Here is a 15,487-nt window from a genome sequence, read left to right on the forward strand (position 1 = left end):
GCGGCGGTGATCTTGCCGTTGGTGGAGAAATCTGATTTTGCCTTGTTTCTCTATTGAAGTTCTGCCTTCTTGGATGTGGACAGTAGTACATGCCATGGCCGTCTTCCCTGCAATTGTAATAGTGGTATTATTGGTTTGCCTTCGTTGTCCTCTCCCTTGCTCTGGATTTTTGATAGGTGTATGCCCTTGCTGCACGAGATGCACAGATAAACTTTCAAGCTGAGTAGTGATGCGACTCAACAGGTCTTGTTTCTCTTCTGATGCCTCCTGTGGTAGGGTTCTATGAACGGCTGTTGCAGTCATTGGGGTTAGTCGGACTGAGCTTGATTCCTCTGACTCGTTGACTCTTGCTTGCATACGCAACTTCTTGTCTTTAAGGCAGGCTACTTCTACTGCCAACTCATACGCTGCAGGGAACCTCCCCTTCACCTCCTCTTTAAGCAGCGACCACAGACCAGCAATGAAACGGTCCTTCTTCAGGAAATTAGGCGCTCCTTCACCTTCCTCCAGTGGCGCAACCCATCGCTCCCACAAATCCACAAACTTGGATTCATAAGTGACATACTATAGAAGACCTTCCTGCTTTAATTCCATCAGCAGCTGCCATAAATTTTCTGAGGTTGTGCCTCCACCAAACCTCTTCACAAAAGCAGCAAATAGTACATCCCATTCATTTTTGGAAAGCATTGTACCAAGACTTGGCCTCTACTTTCATCAGTACAAGAAAAATTTGTAGCCGTGAAGCGTCGTCATCCTTGTTGGAAACCACACAAGCGATGGCAAAGTCATCCAGAAAATCGGTGGTGATGTCTTCTCCCATCTTTCCACTGAATGTAGGAAAAGAGACACTTGCCATGGTAGTAACTCAGGAAATTACAAACTTTTTTTTTTTAACATTAATGACATTAGCGGCTCATAACGGCTTTTTACAGGGTTGGGTGGATAGATTTAAAACAGGATAAAAATGGATCGCAAAGCTAGAACAGAATAAAGATGCTTACATCAAAAGAGTGGTAGTAATCCAGAAGGGACAAGATGATGGGACGAGGGGATCTGAGGATTTCATCAAGCATTTCTGCTTCGAATAGGAAAACAATCCTTTGCTAGTAGAATATCAATATATATGTTTACATGCATGTGTTGCAAGAAACGGAAAGGAAAGACTTCTGGCTAATTGTTATTATCCATGTTGGGTGTAGGGCAAGGATTTGACCACTAGGGCTACGTACCTCATGTGTTGACGAGGTGACACCTCCACCACATGCTTCTACCTCTTGTAGAGGTCCATACAATCCTCTACATTTGGTTCAAAACAGATTGGGTGAGAAGAGTCTACCTCAATCGGCTTTCCATTCTGCATGCGGCGATGGCGCTTGGGTGGTTGAACTTCATTTGAACTCTCCAGGCCTAGAGAGAGTGTAGGCCCTCTTGCGTCCACCAAATGCTTTAGGCTTTCGGACTTAGACTTTGTGGTTGATGTAGTTGATGGTCTTCTCGAACCATTATAGAGAAAACACTTGGTGCTACAGAAAATCTGACTATCGTGAGAGTGCTGCGATTCTCAAAAGCAAAACTCACCGTTTTTTCTTCACCTCCTCTGTCGGCACTCATTGACAGAATGCTTTGGTTGACATTAGTGATGGCACTTCATAGCCTTCCCACTTGATGCTCTCAATTTCCAGTTAGCACAAGCAATACGAGATGGGGAATTTACCCCTTGGACGTTTACGATGGTGTATTATGGGAGCAGCACTTCGATGAAGGCGATCAGTGCTTCTCTAGTCTCCTCCTCCTCCTCCATTCTCCAGTTAGAGAATTCTTTCATCCATTCGTCCATGATTGATGATGTGCGTTGTTTTTAGCATTGTAAACTGGAGGTTTCCAAGAATCCCTCCTTAGTGGGGGCACCAAATGACAAGCGCAAAGCACGACATGGACCTCGATAGCCTCAAAACGCCAGGAGCCGATGCACGCCGACCTGGCCACGGTGAAGCGAACGGGGGGGAGGGGGGGGGCACCACCTAGCTTTGAATGGCTAGGACGCAGAAAACGGTGATTGGAGATAACACAAACTCTACACACCAAGAGAAAAAAGAGAGAGAGAGAGAGAGAGAGAGAGAGAGAGAGAGAGAGAGAGAGAGAGAGAGAATGACGCAGGTGATGAAAACCCTCGGGGTGTGAAGGGAAAACTATTTTTATGCAATATTTACAGCAACCTTCGACGAGGTGGCAATTATGGTAATAGAGAGATAGAGGGAGAGATAGTGAGCCTAAAACTACCTATTCTAGCTACGTAGCTCTTTATAGGTTACTATGTTGTGTTTTAGGGTGATCTAATGCCAATTTCATGGAAATTGGCACACAAAAAAAGCACACATTTTTGGCTCGTTCTAGATTTAAAAATGCTATTCAAACCCAATTTTGAAGGTGGAATCGGCATCCCCAAAAAAATCCAAGTTATTATCAAGTCATCATAAGCTAGCTTTGTGGATATAGAGCACTTTAGAACCTCCTTTGGATGTCAAACAATAATTCTAGAAGGTTGTTGAGTTAAGAGAAAAATTGTCCAAGGACATAAAAATGTCCTTTATCAATCTAGTGTTAAATTATGAAGTGCTCAAAGGTTTGAAATTTAAATAGATGAAATTGCTAGCTAATTTGAATTTCCAAAATAAAGAAATTAATATATAGTAAGAAAAACTATATCTTTTGACAAATATCTGGAAAGAGCTTGGCATGTAGATTCTAGATCTATAATCTAATCTCAAATTGGAGATTATATATAGAAGTTATGGAAGCTAAAAATAATCCTTCTCTTTGTCTTCTCTTTTAGGGAGAAAATTGCATTCTTTGGTTTCTCTTTCACTTGTATTACACACCCAACCTGCATGCACACATGGCATACACTTGTTTGTCAAAAAAAAATCTCTCAAACTCACAACAATGAGTGTATGAATTGTATTTTCCAAAATAATGTACAAAGATACCTCAAGCTTGTTGATGAGCCTTAAGGGCTGACAGATTACATTGGATAACCGGCTTCCCAAAGAGGCAACCAACAGTCCCTCCTCAATAGGTCTATTATGTTTTGTCAAAACGGCATTGATGGCCCAATTCTAATGTTTGAGGCCTTCCTTTTACCAATGAAGACAATCATTTCCTTGCTTTCAAGTACTATTTTAGTGAAGCTAGCAATTTTAAGAGCACTCTCAAAAACCTTACGATCCTATCATAACGGTGTTGATGGCCCAACCTCAATTGTCCAAGACCTTACTTTTACCAATAGAGACAATCAATTCCCTACCTTCAAGTACTATTTTAGTGAAGCTAGCAGTTAAAGACCATTCTCAAACACCCTATGGTTCTTGACCTTCCAAATTTCTTTAAAGTAGCAAAACCTAACAATTTAAGTGCATACTAGGAGCACTTGAATTTTTACCCTCATCCCTCTAAAGAATGAGAAGCCTATCCTCCATATCCTTTGCACCCACTTGTACATTTTCGTTGCTAGCCACTGATAGACGATCGATCATTGAATAGGTGAGGAAGGTTCTCACAAGAAATTTTGCAGCCACTACATTTATGCGGGCTGATCACTTTGACCTAAACTTTCACTCCTGTTGGCTTGGCTCCCACCAGTACCTTCCACACAAATCACTTTATTTCCATGGGCCATTGGGGCCCAAATGTTATTTGTTACCTCCACCCATATTTCCTCTGGCCACTGTTTTCCCCATTGCTTGTTGAAAGGAGAGAACAAATCAATTATAAACATCCTTAGCTTTTGGTTTTTCAAAATGCCTACTCTTGGGCCATCGTCAGGCTTTCCATTTGAACTTGGTTTCACACATTGGCATACAACAGTTGTCCAGCTCTTTGAGAACTTTGACTACCATACTTTTTGACCCACTTAGATTGAGCTACGAAGTAAGTTGATCAACACCCTTCCATCTCATGTCATTGTTGTCTCAGAAATGGGCTAGATGACTTAGATCTTTATTGTTCATCTTTATGGTTGTGTCCCTCCAGAGGGTTCAATGGTATATTACCAGCTTTAGAGAGCCAGAGGGACCAGTGAGTGCTGGATTTTTGGAAATATCTAGTTATATATCCCCAATCTAGTGCCTCCACTGCTCTATTGCATTTTTGTACAAGCTCACCCATTATTCCTCCTAGCTTTAGGCTAGACCACCTAGGGGTTATCAGCTTGTCGTGTATCTCCAAGAATTTCCACTGGCCACCCTGAGAGAAGAGCTTTGCCTTCCCAATTATTTCCCTTATCATAATAGCACATGATTGGTCAACAATTTCTATAAAAAATTTGACACACTATGCCTCTACAAAATAGCAGGGTTGATAATCGCGATCCCTCCTTGCTTCACAGGTTTTGCGATGAATCTGAGTATGCCCACTACCAAGGCACCGCAACTTTTGTGTTATTTTTCCATAAAAATATTTCCACTGGCTTCAATAAATTTTCAAGAATCTTCTCACCAAGTGCCATTGGAACTCCTTCCAATGGCACTTGGCTAGATTGAGAATTGATCTGGTGAAGGCTATGTATGGGACCATAAACAAATTTATCACTTTCACCCTACTCGAGAAGGGGAGCATCACATACTCCCATATTCGCATCTTGCTCCTAGTCCAAGACACATTAGAATCTTTTCTTGTGCGTTACCATAACCCCCAAAAGAGCAGCAAGGTGTCTAAAGATCATACCTTTTGAAACTATCTCTCCAGTCCACTTTTTTGTCAAAATTTTAATCAACTATATAATCTAATGGCAAGCTAGAGGCCCTTCAAAGAACACCATCCTCTTCCTAATGCAAATATATTTCTTATAGCTAGAACATATAAATCAAACAGAATCTATGACGCTCATTATATCAAGAAATCATGTTGAGCTTATTGTGATAGCAAAGTAGGACGATGTATAGATTGCTCATGAGATCACTAGAATGACCATGTCTTTTATTTTAATTAAATCCAAACTTACATTATGTGAGTGAATATATTTATAAAGAAAAATGTGATACACTACATCTCCATGCACAACTCGTGCCATGGATCCCAAGGATAGCCATACAGTTCAAAGACAGCGTAAACAAAAAAAACCTTGTACATCGGCTAATGAAGAGTGCCACCTTGATAGTAAGAGAGTACCCTAGCCAAGGACAAAGCAGGCTAGATGGTTGCCACCAAGAGGGAAGCACTACCATTACATCCACCTTTTCCATCAAGCCACACAATAAAGCATAAATCCATTGGAGAACCATACCTACCAACAAGTACCACGACTAATAGACCAACCGCCATGATCAGGAGAGAACACCACCAAAAGCACCACCATCTGGAGCATGCGGCCTCCATGGCTGTCGGAGAAAAAAAAATTGTCCCTTCACAGGATCAAACCAAGACATAAGCACCCACTAGAGCAATCGAGCCTTGCCAGTGCACCAATGCATCCACACGTGGAGCACCATAACAAACATAAAGCTGACCCAAACCTTCACCAACTTGAAACCATCCCCCACATCAGAGCCAACAGGGAAAAGCCACCATCGTACCTCCTCAAGATGACCAGGCAAGCTTTTGCCCGTGTAGAACCATGTCTTAATGGAAGTAGTTCTAGTGGCCTTTTATTTCATGAGATCATTCTACTCATTAAAATTTATATCTCTTTTGAACTTAAAGAAGTTAACAAGTAGATAGAGGTCGACCCCAACACAAATAAAAGATCTATATCACACGCAGATTGTAGTGGGCTAGTCAAAGATGGGATTGCATATCGAACCTATAGTGCTCTTAAGAAGTCTCTACCGCAGCATGTGAAAGTAGCGGAGGTGATCACTGTTGCAATTTTGCTTGCACTCATTAAAAAGCAGCTAGCCTTGCAAGCTAAGCTCACGCTTGTGTTTGGCTTCAGTGGTAGAGTTTCGAATAGGTACTAGCTAACTCAATGGATACAAGGACCACAAGTACTTGGGCATGGAGGAGCAGTAGAAAGTACTTGCTACCTTGTGAAGGGCTTTTGCTCAGTTAGGTTCAAGGAGGACTTTGATGTTTCAAAGATTTTAGAGAAAGGCCCCCTCATATTTAACTGGACAACTCTCTATGTAGTGCCTTGGGAGCCAATATTTGATTTGGGTCAATCGCTTCAGGGTATCCATCCACAAATTTATAGGGTTACCCAATTGGCTCTGGGATAATATCAGGCTAGTGGAAAGTCAGCTAAGTACTCCCTTCTTTGTCCCCAAGGAGAGGGGTCTGGGCAGATCCTCTAATCGGGTGTGCATTGGGATGGAATGTAGCTAAGACCCCGCCAAAGAGCATGGTGATGAATGTTGGAGCGGGGTGAATAACCATTCCGCTCAATTTTGAGACGTACTTTGGGGTTTTTCTTTGAGTATAACAAGTTTGGGCACTTTGCTAAGGATTGCCCCATGAAGGTCAAAGTAAATACCGATCCCATAACGCAAGACTCCAGTTCTTGGCAACAATCAAAACCCTGCCAAGGGAGAATCTGGGAAAGGGAGTGAGGTACAAGTAAAGTGCAGCAAAGGGACAAGAGCATGGGAGGAAAAAGAGGTGATGCTTTGCAACAAGGAGGACTCCAAACCACGACAAAAGACTATGGAGAAACAGAGCCTCACACTAAATTTCGCCCAAGGCCCACACTATGAGAACGCCGTCATTTTTAATGCTCCTTCACCTAAGCTTTTGTGTAACAACTTTGTCAGTGGTGCAAGTCCTGGGTCTGAAAAGGGTCAAAAGGGTGAAGGAAGTGGCTAGAGAGACCAGGTCACTAGGGGGTACTAGAGCCTCAAAAGGAAAAGGCTTCTCTCCTCCCCTTGTTCATCTAACAAGGTGGACTTGCTTCCTCCCACTTCACAACCCTTTTGATGTGCTTCAAGAAAAGAAATACCTTGGCCAAGGTGATCCACCAAACTCTCCTAGAATTAGGAAAGAGGTGGCAGGGCAGGAATTGAAGGTCGAGGAATTTGTCCCGATCAATGATGGAAGTTCTAGCTATCCAATCATGGAACGTGAAAGGACTAAAAACAAAGACAAAGCACGCCCTCTTATGGTAGGAAGTTAAAAAAGGATAATAAAGTTAATTGGTGATCCATCCAAGAACATCATCTAGAAGCTCTTAGCAAAAGAAAATAGGAATTGGGGAAGAAGTTGGTGTTCTATGGAGAGGGTGGTGGGGATGGGTTTAGTGGAATCCTCTCTATAGTGGACAAGGACCTGGAGCCCAAAGTGGTCCTCAATCACCCCTTTGGGAGAGTCCTAGGAGTGAGAGTCATTTGGGCAGACCAACCTATCACCATAGTAAACATGTATGGCCCCTACAATGCCAAGGATAGAGCATTATGGATGCACCTTAGGGATTCCCCTATTGAAGGAGAGTGGCTATTGATAGGTTTTAATATGGTGGAGAAGATCAAGGATAGAACAGGCTCAGCCTATCTGTTGGTAGGTTTTGAGAAAACTAAATGGTTGGGTCTTTGTGAGAAATGGGCTGTGATGGACCTGAGGGAGGTGGGTCCCTGGAGCTGCATGCTGGCCTACACATACACAAGCCTACAGTATGCCCACATGGCTTCTAGGCTTGATAGGTGCTACTGCTCTCACCAAGCTGACTGGATCCCGTCATCACTACTTGAGATGAAGGTGCTGGCAACGAAGAGTCAGTCAAAACATCTACCTTTACACATGAAACTCGGTTGCTTGTTATTGGGGCACACATGTTCAAAGACCCTCTATTTAGAAGGCTTACCAAAAAAGTTGTGAATAAACTCAATAAAGATATTAATCTTGAAAAACCTAAAGTTTGGGATGTCTTTTCTTGGATTATACAAAAATCAATCAAAATAGCAGGCCCTTAGATGGAAAAGGCCCGAAAAGAACATTGGAAACAGCTCAAAGACAAGGTTGCTTGTCTAACTTCAAAAAACACTACCGGGGTGGCCTTTGAAGCAGAATACAAAGGTTGGTTGGAAGCTAAAGCCAACCTGGCTGAGTAGCAGCTCGAGGAGTTCAAGAGGGCGAGATTGATATCCAGGGAGACCTTTCTTCAGCCAAAGGCCGCTAATCAAGCACATTATTTAGGGCCTTAAAAGTCAAGAAAAGCCAAGGTTCCATCCACTCGCTCGCAGAAGAGAATGGGAATGCTACGCAAGACCAAGATGAAATGGAGGGAATGATGCTTGATTATCTAAACCAAATCATTGGCTAGCCAGAGACCCGCTCTTAAGAAGTGAATGAAGCCAGAGAAACCTTGCTCAAGAGTGTCAATAGGAAAATTCCCCAACCTAAGCTAATCGTCTTGAGACAGCCTTTTCTAAAGATGAGTGCTCGCTTGTGTTGCAAGCTCTTGGCAAGGATAAGTCCCATGGCTAGCATGGTTTGACCATTGAATGCTTCAAGGAGTTTTGGGATGACCTCAAGGCCCTAGTCATGTATATGGCTAACCAAGATTTTTTCAAGGGGTGTAAGGTTTCCATCTTTCTTGCAAAAGGAATCCCTATGTAAAGTTTTGGATCCAAGTTTTTGAATGGCAAAAGTTGCTATTTTTAGCAACTTCTAGTGATCAAATGTTGTTTTCGTATTGAAACTCTTGTAGAACTTTTAATTTTGATCAAAGTCATGTTGTGTGAAAGTTTTCCATAAATAGAAAGTTTTTGACCACCGGTATGGTCTAGGATCGATCTGCTCGTCAAACTGTGCACCGATCCAGGTTTCCTTACAAATAGGGTCCGGACATCAGAGGCTGCTATTTATGGCAGGTAGTCGTATCTATTACCTGCAGGTCTGTCTCAAGTTAAAAAATCAGAATTGAATTTGGGTTAGTATAAGTCTAGTTAACCTAAGGTTAGCATTTTCTAAGGTATGTATGGATGTGAATGTGCATGCATGGGTATGCATGGGCATGGATGTGCATGCATGGTCATGGGTATGCATGGGCAAGTGTCCCCATCATGTATGGCCATGGGTCATGTGCATAGCTAGTCTTGTGACAAGTGTTAGGTTAGGCATGGAGAGTGTAGCATGGTGGCTAAGCATGGACTAGATAAGGTGGAACATGGGTCAAGAGTGAGGTGTGGCATAGTCGTCTCTACCGGATAGTTGGGACAGCCTTGTGATGGTGTAAGTAATTCTATTTCTGGCACAAATACTCTTAAGTCTAATGATGTTGTGGGTGTTCTCCTAAGCGAGGAAATGCAAAGGAGAAGCACAGGAGAATCATCAAGTACTACACTGTTAGTGGAAACAAGAGGAAGGACTAAGGAGAGGTTCAAAAACCAAAAGGGTCGTGATCGCTCATGACGGAGCAAGTCACACACAAAGTCAATTCTTGAATGTTGGAACTGCGGCAAGAAGGGCCATGTCAAGAAGGATTGTTGGTCCAAGAAGAAGAAGGAGTCGAAGTCTCAAGACAACAAGCCAACACCGGAAGCCAATGTGGCAGGTAAAGTAGAGCAAGATGCTCTAATTCTCTCATTAGACAATGTTTCTTATTCCTGGATAGTAGATTCCGGGGCTTCATTCCATGCGACACCACACAAGCAACATTTCCAAGATTACACCAAAGGTAATTTTGGGTATGTATACTTGGGAGATGATGAAGCTTGTTAAATTATCGGCAAAGGTACAGTTTGTGTCAAAACTGCTAACGGAAATGAATGGAAGCTTAAAGATGTTTAGCATGTTCCTTCTCTTTGCAAAAATTTGATCTCTACAGGACAATTGGACGATGAAGGTCACAATATTGTATTCGGAAGCAAACGGTGGAATATCTCAAAAAGATCTTTGGTGGTTGCCAAGGGAGAAAAGGTTGGTACACTTTACTTGTGTACTGCTAGCACGCAACCTTCAGCTTGTGCAAAAACTATAGAAATCAACAGTGCGGTGTGGCACTATCGGCTTGGGCATATGAGTGCCAAAGGAATGCAAATCCTGAACCCAGCACTAGGCAGGTTATGAAATAACAGTCACCAAAGTATGCAACATAGGTTAGCCAAGAATGTTAGTAAGCAGGTAAAACCAATTACAACCAATATGTGAATAGAAATTAACCCTATCATCAAAGCATTTCCAAATGGAAAAGTTTCTTAACCTCATAACAGCTAGGCATCCAAAGCCAAAAAAAAGTGGATTGTTTTTAAGTCAATCTAAACATAAGTAGGAAAGCTTAATAACACCATTTTAGCTAAGCATTCCGAGCCCGCCATCACCTAGATGGCCAACATTATCACTTTGTAAGTAAAACGATGCCCCTATATTTAGCCAGTTTATCCAACACTAGGTAAATTAAGAACCTTCAGTCACCAAAGAGTGAACTAGTGTTTATTTTGAGATAAAGAATACCCTTTAAAACCCTATAAGGAAAGAATGGGCACCGTTTTAATAGAGCATCACCAAGTATGAAAGTTTAAAAGCTCATTATTTAGCCAAGTAATTCAAGCTAGCCAACTATCAGTATTACCTAAGAACTACTAAAATTTTCCACTAATCCAAACCAATGTCTATGGTGAGCATGTGCTAAGCTAAGTCAATACTCAAGATTGTGTTTATGAGTCCAAGCTAATCTATCTTGGAACCTAATTCACTTGAGTGATAATCTTGCTTGCACACACTTGCACTATGTTTCTCTATCACCCACCTTAGCTAGCACGATCCCATTCCCATCAACACATGCATATGTACCATATTGCATGTTCAAACCATAGCAAGGCTGAGTAGAAGGAATTAATTAAGCTCAAAGCCAGGCATGCAATTTGAAAATTCATTTAAAAAATAGCAAATCAAGAAATCTCAAAAGACTTTTTGGCACGCACTTGAGAGACCATATTAGCTTATCAAGCTCCATCTATTGTAGACAAGACAGCATGCACGGGAACGACGCTTTCTTTCTAAAGAAACCATAAATCAAGGCTAAGTGAGGGATTCAAAAACCCTCATCTATTTAAAATGGGAGCCACATCCTGATGTAATCCAACTAGGCAACAGAGCACTTCTTGGAAGATGCTCCAAATCCATGAAGCCAGCTGCCTTGCAGGTACCAAAGGAGCAGAGTTGTATAAAACCTCAAAGGGTAACAGGTACCAGGTTGGCATAGGGAGGGAGGGAGAAAGAGGAGAGGAGAGTAGATATGGGAGTCACACGATCCATAGTAACCTTGGAGGTAGCTAGTCGGCCTAACCGAGGGGTGGGTGCATTTATTTGAGAAGCAAAATGGCCTTCCATTTACACTAAGCGATGGAGGGAGGGATATAACAAGACAGGTCCAAGTCAAGCCCATCAAAAGCCTAGGGAGAGGGGGAAGGTGTCTCGATAAACCAACAAAGACTATATGGGGCAAAAAATGACTCAAGTATCAGCAGGGCGGACCCGGCATTGAGGGAAAACTTATAGAAAATAATAATAACTATTCATATCCCAAGGGGAAGGGTCCCACATAGTTAGAACAGCCAATTAAAAAAATATGAAAGCATTAAGCACCAAATAAGGATAGCATCTTGTCCCTAGTGTGTTTAGGAGTGAATCCCACGCAACATAGGAAAGGATAAAAGTAAGCCACAGATGAAGGTGGCATGTGTGTGTGTGCACGCGTGCGCGCATGCGCGCGTACGTGTGTGTGCGTGTGTGTGTGGAAGAGAGAGAGAGAGAGAGAGAGAGAGAGAGAGAGAGAGAGAGAGATTATCATTCTCAAAGGCCAAATATGACCTAGGAGACCAAATGAAACATGTCACATTCTCTTCAGTTTGTTGAGTTTATCAAGGACTCGCAATGCTTGAGGATAGTCAATATGAGGGTGGACATTGAAGGTATATAGGGAGTGGTCCAACATAAAAATGTAAGAGAACCAAGCTCAAATCCAATCCAAAGTTGAGCACTCAAGTAGGATATGATACTCATATTCTAGAACATGCAAGGGTCATAATGTGCATCATGAAGGGACTCTTCCCCATTTCCCAAACGCCCCATCTCACATCTAAGGGAGTCAGATCAAAGCCGGGTCACAACTATGTTGTACATTGCAAATAACAGGATAGGCTCAAGCATGTATAAGCAAGTACCGTCGCCTCTCTTAGATAAGAACGCACTTTGATAATTGGGTACAATGTGGATGGCATAGTGCATAAAGTGCAAGTCTCGATATTTTCCCGCTCAGTGGTACTTTGGCATTGTAAGAAAGCTTAATTCACGCGCGTGCGCATGAGCGCGCGAGAGAGAGAGAGAGAGAGAGAGAGAGAGAGAGAGAGAGAGAGAGAGAGAGAGAGAGATTTAAACATCACAAAGACAACCCTAAGAGAGCTCAAAGATAATAAGAAAAATCCTAAAAGACCACAAGACTTGAATTCATGATCACAAGACAATCCTAAGAGAGCTCAAAGATCATAACAAAAATTATAAAAGACTACAAGGCTTGAATTCATGATCGTAAGTTATTACTCAAAAGGAAAATAAATCAACCACAGTTGTGTGTGTGTTGTTTTGGGTGGGTTTTTGGTGGGGGGGGGGGGGTGGTTTTGGGGGGGGGGGGGGGGGGGGGGGGGGGGGGGGGGGGATGGTTCCTCTGTGCTGTAGATAACAAAATAAAGTGCACTATTGCTACTTCTTGCTCACACACAAAACATAGAGATGCAAGCATATACACATTCCACTCTCAAGTGAATATTTTTTACTACAGTAATGCTTTTGAGAGCTCCTCTCTTTACACCATGGTGACTTATCTCACTTGCACCATTAAACTTAGTAGCTTTGTTGTCTTAGGTAGACCAAAACTCTCTCTCTCTCTCTCTCTCTCTCTCTTCTCAATAGCAATAGAGCACTCTTATTCCAATTAAATGAGGGCTAGCAACTCATGTGTGAGAAGCTCTAAAGCTTGGTATTAGAGGGTCATAGAAATATGGAAACCATGCATCTTTTGGCCCGCATCAACATGCGGGTCACATACTAGTAGCATTAATGGAAAAACAATGATTTAAACATATCCACTTACAACCATCATTGCCTTATCTTTAAAGCTCAAAAAAACCAACCAAACACTAAGACCTTTGCCATTGGAGGCCTTGCAAGTGCATATGTTTCTTCATATGATCCTATGCTCGATGGACTCCGTCAACCAAGATTGGTACAATTGGATCAAACTCTTTTTACAATTGTTGGTGTAATTGGATTTTATCAGTGGAAGCCGTAGCAAATATTACCCAATAATATAGCATTACTCTTTTAAACATGATGACCTTGTTTTACCAATCAAGTGGTCTTCCCTCTTGTGTAGCTTAAATTTTTGGTTTGTTCTACAAGATTGTTATGAAAAAGTAACGCTGTTATATTTTTGATACATGCCATTTGAAATAGCACATATCAATACATTGTCTCATTAACTCTAGGTTGAACATCAGTTCCTTTCAAAAATTCTCGTATAATAATACATCCAAGGAGGGTCGCGAGAGCTCGACTACATTCTCATCCGAATCTTACATTATAAGCTTTTTTTTTAAAAAAAAATTACAAAGTAGCTTCCATTGACACAATCCTAGAACAACATTCAAGTCCAAAGGATTCCCCTTCTTTTGAAATAGAAGTTCATTATTTTCTTCAGAACCATGTGCAAAATATATGCCAGGAAAGATTGTAACCTGTTGATCTTTATGCAATTCAAGCTCAATTGAGCTTTTCTTTTTTTTTTAATTGTCATATAATAGGGCAATGGCTTACATTTTCTTAAGTGTAACATCTGGCTTACAAGTGTAAGAAAAACACTTGGGAGTGTGCCTCCAAAAACCTAAGTGGACCAAGTAAGTGGAAATAAGGAGTATTTAATTTGATGAAATTCCCGAAAGAAATATAGAATTACATTCACAAAAGAGGTTTTTAATTACTCTATTTTGAGAAAAAAAAACAATAAGTTTCTTAAGAAAAAGGGGTTATTTAATCACCTCATAGCATAGCATGTAGCTATAGGGGTGTTTGAAATACCCTTTGAACACACATTATATAGATGCTTTCTTATAGGTGAACCACCAGAGGAAAACACTTTAGCGAAGAAGTGTCACAAAAAAGTAACTTCAAAGTATGAAATGATTAAGAGTTTAAAGTATGAAATGATTAAGAGTTTAGTGTGTTGTTTTGCAATTAAGCTGAAAAAGGCTTCATTTCAAAGAGGTAGGCTTAGTTATTTGACATTAACATAGTGAGGGAGGGAATAGTGTCTATCTGAAACAGGTTTTCAAGAGACTGCAAGTTACATATTGTGGGGAAAAGGGCATAAAGAAGTGAAAAGAGCTCAAATGAGTACACTATAGTAGGAACAAAGCAGAGCAAAGGAAGGGATGAGAATATGTGCAAAAAGCAAAGTTTGGAGGCAAGGGCTGAGAACCTGATGAGTACAACTTTGTTGTTCAGCTATCTAAAAAGAAAAGATCCATCCAAGATGCTTGACCATCAGAGAATGATTATCTATATGTATTCTATAACAGCAATCCGAATATCCTTTACATGTGTCAACGTCTGCGAGCTGAAGGCTAAATGCCAAGCATAAGATAAAGAGGGGGAGTGAAAAAGAGAGAGAGAGAGAGAGAGAGAGAGAGAGAGAGAGAGAGAGGCCGCCTTCGACAACCGGCCGTACTCGCATTCACTAAGTAGGTGCTTAACCATAAGAGAATGATTATGTTCACAAACAATCCAAGAATTTTATTGAGTTCAATGAGACACTAGTAAAATCAAACAAGGTGAAAGTTCACTATGGCCTACATAAGGCTATTGAGAGGGCTTTAATAATTTTAGTTCTTTATGAGAGAGAAAGAACTGAGAAAGTGACACTAGCATTTTAAAGCATTTGTTGTCACAAAAAAGTATTTGATTATTGTTAAAAAAATGTAACAATGAACTATTTAGATTACAATATATTCAAAAAAATTACAAAATGATGGAAAAACACTTGGAAGCATTGTAAGAAATTGAGACAAAAAAGTGTCGTGAAATTGATGGGAAAGATTGTGTGTGACGCAATACCCAATGCCCCTTTTTAAAAAGCGGAGGTAACCAAATGTCAACACCCTCTCACACTTGCCTACAAAAAATAGAAAAAAAGGAAGTTTATCATCATTAGCTTGCCATGTGGCAATAGTCCGCAAGATTTATCCGATGGTCTAGAGCAATGTTCGGGAAAAATGTGTCTCAACTTAATATCGTGCCATTTTTAATTTCAAAAAATGCCATTTGAAAGCAAGAGGAAAAGGAGGAATTCCACCCCAAAATATCAAAAAATAGTGCAAAAATTTGAAAAAATATCCTAATTTGCTGGAATTTCCTTTTGGCAAATTCTAGGAAAGGAATTTTGTATGTTTGAAAAAATGATTTTTCCAGACAGCTGGTCCAGAGGTGCACCCAAAATAATAAAGACAACTTATGTCCAAAAAATGTTCTTCCTTGTACCATATTAATAGCTATTTCAGTGATGTTGTGG

This window comes from Adiantum capillus-veneris, chromosome 23 (assembly GCF_014529385.1).
Source record: "Adiantum capillus-veneris isolate H3 chromosome 23, ASM1452938v2, whole genome shotgun sequence".
NCBI lineage: Eukaryota > Viridiplantae > Streptophyta > Polypodiopsida > Polypodiales > Pteridaceae > Adiantum > Adiantum capillus-veneris.